This window comes from Biomphalaria glabrata, chromosome 2 (assembly GCF_947242115.1).
Source record: "Biomphalaria glabrata chromosome 2, xgBioGlab47.1, whole genome shotgun sequence".
Lineage (NCBI taxonomy): Eukaryota > Metazoa > Mollusca > Gastropoda > Planorbidae > Biomphalaria > Biomphalaria glabrata.
Window position 1 is genome coordinate 5,670,457 of NC_074712.1, and position 4,789 is coordinate 5,675,245.

General features: G+C 37.3%; 2 protein-coding genes across 11 annotated transcripts in view; both read left to right on the plus strand.

Moving 5' to 3' along the window:
* The first annotated feature begins 4,284 nt into the window (after nucleotides 1–4,284).
* LOC106057826 (uncharacterized) overlaps nucleotides 4,285–4,789 on the plus strand; it is a 27,027-nt gene continuing 26,522 nt past the window's right edge. Inside the window, exon 1 of the mRNA XM_013215189.2 lies at nucleotides 4,285–4,538. The gene's annotated coding sequence lies outside the window, so the exon portion shown is untranslated. The remainder of the gene's footprint in view (nucleotides 4,539–4,789) is intronic.
* The window catches only part of LOC106076118 (uncharacterized), a 16,671-nt gene continuing 16,291 nt past the window's right edge, over nucleotides 4,410–4,789 (plus strand). For 3 of the 10 annotated variants that reach the window (XM_056018839.1, XM_056018840.1, XM_056018837.1), the window contains exon 1: nucleotides 4,487–4,622. The gene's annotated coding sequence lies outside the window, so the exon portion shown is untranslated. Of the gene's footprint in view, nucleotides 4,623–4,646; nucleotides 4,766–4,789 lie in introns of those variants that run through there. The other 7 variants (XM_056018841.1, XM_056018842.1, XM_056018838.1 and 4 more) reach the window with 7 other exon arrangements.

Here is a 4,789-nt window from a genome sequence, read left to right on the forward strand (position 1 = left end):
GTTTGTCTTTTAAGCTGTCGTGATTATGTTTGCAATGTTACCACAGCGCTTTGAGCCTGCATCATGTTTGTTAATAGCACTATATATATTACATTATTATTATGATTCTGTAAGAAACGAATGAGCAGTCATTCTCTGGCGCTGCCAGGGTCGAGAAACTAAGAGAGACGAAATTCATCGCAGTCCCTTTATCAGTGTCCACTGAGGAATTTTCTGGTGATGTGGCAGGTCTGCAGCAGTACCGCCCTCTGACAGGCAACGAAGATGTTCCTAGGAATGTTAAGGGTCTTGAAGGTGTCTGTGAGGTCAGTTGTTATTATCCCCTCGGTTGACATAACAATGGGATATATTGTTGTTTTAGATAACTTCCATATACGCTCAATCTCCAAGCCCAAGTTCTTTGTTTTTCCATTTCAGTTTTTCTTAAATTATGAGACAGTGGTACGGCGTTGTCAATACTGGTAGCGTTTTTTTTATATCAGTGAACAGCAGATCAGGTCGATTAAAATCTACCGTTTTGTATGTCAAAATAGGCCTTTCCCAATACAGTAGATGATCAGTAGACTCGAGAACCTATTATTACATGTGTACAGGCTCTCAGTACAGCAACCTTTCAAATTACATACAATTATTTCCTTAAGAATTTTTAATGACAGGTAATGTGAGTAGCCCAATTGTAGTTAGCGCTCCGGATTGTTATTCCCAGGTTTTTGACCACACTGAAAGAAACATACCCGGATTGCATTTCTCAGTTTACTCAATTCTTTTTCTTATTTAACTTATGACACAGTCCTGGGCCCTGGCAATAGACAACTTATCAACAAGGGCAGTAACCCCGTTAATAAAGTAGGTCTATAGTAGACATACTTAAATTGGTGAAATGTTTTGCTCTTTGTATGCAAATATAGACAATCAAGATAAAAACTATTTATTTTTTAAATATAATAGGGCTTTAATTACTTGTACTCACGGCGGACTATCATGAATTAAATAAAAAAAATTACGCCTTTCGTGTGCTTAGAAAATAAGATGCCCTCGTCTTAGTGTATAAAGGGGATTATTAATTAGTTCTTCATTAATTTTAAAGAAGACCATATTAGACTTGTTCACGGTCCTTATGATTATGTTGGTATTACCGAAGCTTACAACACTCTCTGAGGTCATCCTAGCAACTTATCTATAACTGAGAAACCCTCATCCTACGTTTCATGGTGTATTCTCTTTCAAGTGTCGCCCTGGAAACGCCCCTAAGCTGCAATGTTACTCCTAACACAGAATTTGATATGATATGAACGCGGACTGTGGGTGTTTTCTTATCTCCAGAGTCACATGTAACAGAATAGAAGAATTTAGAAGGCGGCGCCTATTTGGGTGGGGGTGGGGGGGGGGGTTCCTCAGCAATTGTAAGCAATTTTGCAAAGAGCGGTGGCCACACAAAAATCCGCCTGTTGAATTTTATCACAATCTTATCAGAATGTTATCCAAATATTTTCCAGAATCTTTACCCATTTTATTTAAACCAAAAAGTTTCATTTATTTTGTTTTCGTTCTTAAGTTTTATAAAACGTTTATAAATATTTTTTGAACAGGCTGATGCTAACACTATTGCTATGGTTCGAAATGTTGGTCCGCAAGGTGAGAGTGACACTACAGGCACTAATGCCGAGATGTAACTCTTACGAAAAAAGAGTTTTACAATGTTCAATTTGATGAGATTTAATCAATTTAGCATCCATCCCAGGGAGGGCACTGATCTGTTTTAAAAGATTCCAATCAGATCTCACACTAAGCTCTTTATTACAATGACCAAACTCCAAGTTACAGATCTGCTTCTAAACTATCAAGCCATCGTATTCATAGTTTTGGGTCACCTTCCTATTGTTTTTATTTCTGCTCCTCTGTTCTCTGACTTCTTTGAAGCTGCCCAAAGTAGTGTGTTCTCTGACTTCTTTGAAGCTGCCCAAAGTAGTGTGTTCTTTGACTTCTTTGAAGCTGCCCAAATTAGTGTGTTCTTTTATACTTGAATCACTATTGATGGGTCTTCACACAGTTGAAATATCTAACGGTCAGTGAGTGTTTTCCATCAAGTTTCATTTTGTGTCACAGAATTATTGTTTCTAAGAATTTTACCAACTATTTAGTAGATTTCCGGTTGTCATTGTCAACGTCCAAGTCTCACTTGCATACGTGTGTTTTTATGGTTTTCTATATTGTTTATCTTTCCTTGATATTTTTATTTTTTGCGTTTAAGTAAGTTGTAGGTGCTATTGAAAGCCATTTTGTCTCCTGCTATTTCATTTTTGTTTTTGTCAGTAGGTCATTTTTTAGAATGTACCTTATTAGAAGTTACCTTACTTCCAAGATATTTAAATGTTTCGACATTTTCCAACTTGTGGTCAGTGATTTAAATTCATTGTTACTCTAATAGTCTCTTGTTCATTGTGATATGGTTTTACTGTCATTGAACTTAAGGTCTGCTCATGTCCAAGTGTGTGAAAGCTTTAGCCATTGTTTGACGCGTCTTTACCCAATGTAATAAGGTAATCATTATCTATTCGTGTTTTGGTCATGTGCAGACGCGATCAGAGCAAAGAAAAAAAAAAGTCACATGGTACAAGAACAAGCTCCCCCCACCCCTTTTCTCTCCAAACAATGTCAGTTATTAAGAAAAAGTGGATGTCAAAGCTGTGTATTTTACCCCAGATCTAAGGTGTTTTTTTTTTATATGGGAAGGTTTAGATTTCAAAGTTTTGGACGATATCCACTGAATTGGGTTTTAAACAATTTCGTACTGTTACAATGTATCGATGTATTTTGTTACGTAACATATTGATTTATAAAAATTCTATTTCCAGACATGTACTACAAATAAAACGGTTCCTGTTGACATCTTAAATATGTTTCATCTCTGCTAAATCTATTTCTATCTACGGAGGCTTTCGTTGTTACGAAATCTTTTAAATGTAATCTACATATTTTATGCTTACAAACCAGGGGTGTAGCTAAGAATTTCCCATCGTTTCGGTGACCTGGGAGCTTGACCTCTTAGGGGGCCCCTAGATTTGACATTATATTTTATTTTTAATGTAAAAAACACTAATTTGGACCCCACTTCAAGTGGGGGCCCGGTGGGATTTTTAAATTCTCCCCCCCCTCCTCCCCCACCCTAGCTACGCCACTGTTACAAACCTGTGACCCGCAATAACATATGGGGAAATCCTCATTGGTTTCTTGCTAATTGTCAAAACCGGAACAAAAAGGGACCGCACTTTTATCAAATGAGAAACCATATCTCGCATATGTCTTAGGTTTACACTTAGATCCTCCTCTAGCATTCTCGCAAAGATTGTAAATTCTTTCCAAATAGATCTGTAATAAGCGATTTCCACAGCCTTACCTGGCTAGTGCCTACGGATTTAGCTCCTCTAAGAAAGATGTGACGCCGTGTTAAACGTGGACAGCCCTGTTTTCGCTGTCCTTTTTTTTCGGCTTCCATATGATGGTCAAGTCCGTTCGTTGTAAAGGGCCTCAACGCTGACCTGTTACGTCACAACCTGTGGTCAGATTAGACCAAAAGCTACCAACTGTACTTTATCAAAGGTCGTTGTGCTGGCCACATGACTCCCTTGTTTACCGTTGGTCATAGAAAAGATGGGCTTTGCATCTTCTACCCCATAGATTGCGAGATATTAAAGGTTTATAAAAGAAGTACCTAAAGTACTTAATAAAATAATTGTAAAAGAATGTATAGTCTGGAACCCGCAGTGGAAGAGAAAGGCTGGAAGACCAAAGCAAACATGAAGGAGATCAGTAGACCAAGAGGTCAAGATGGCAGGATGGACATGGACCCAGCTGAAGAGAGCTGTCCAGAACCGAGTCCGATGGCAAAGTACTGTTACGGCCCTCTGCTCCACTGGGAGTCAAAAAGAATAAGTAAATAAGTAAGTATAGAAGTATTGTGAATTGAACTAAGCTCATCTGAGGAACTAGATTGGAACTGAGTACGTGAGCAAAATTAATTGAAATGAACATGTGATAACTATCTTCGCTACACTTGTTAATTGAATAAATTGATAAAAACTATAAAGAAGTAACAAAACTGACAACGTCAAAGCTTCAACCCAAGATTATGGTACAGTGTGTCGTGCTATGCAAAATAAAAGTTCTTTTTTTTAAAACATGTTTTAATCTGGGTTTTTTGATCAAATGCAAAATTCGAAAAACAAAACCCAACCAAGGCACTGAGCCAACACTGCCGCTTGAGAGACTGTCTCATTGGTCAACTTGTTATCGACTACATGTCCACGTCAACATGAGAATTATTCGACTGACATGTGAAGAGTTTATTATTCCATAATTCATTTCAAACTGTTTCCAGTTTCTGATGACTATGTTATAGTTGCAGATTATGTTATAGTTGCAGATTATGTTATAGTTGCAGATTATGTTGGTTTTAATGTGTTCCGTACATTACCATTCGACATTCTAAACTGTGTTGTGTTTTGCCTGATTGACCACATCGATTCTCTCTACAACTAGTAATAAACTGGTTCGCTTTGATTACCTACAGCGCGCTTATCACGTCCTACTAATTTGGATATAGTGTTTAATTTAACGCACAGGTTTCACTTTTTAATTACGCTCCCATAGACTTATATATACTATCTAGACTGGACATGGAGACTTTTTAACACTACAAAATATGTCGTGAATTTTTTTTTAGAAAGTTGGATCAAGGTGTTGTTTTGTAAAGTAGTTAAAAGAAGTAAAGGCTTTTTTTTTTTTCAAC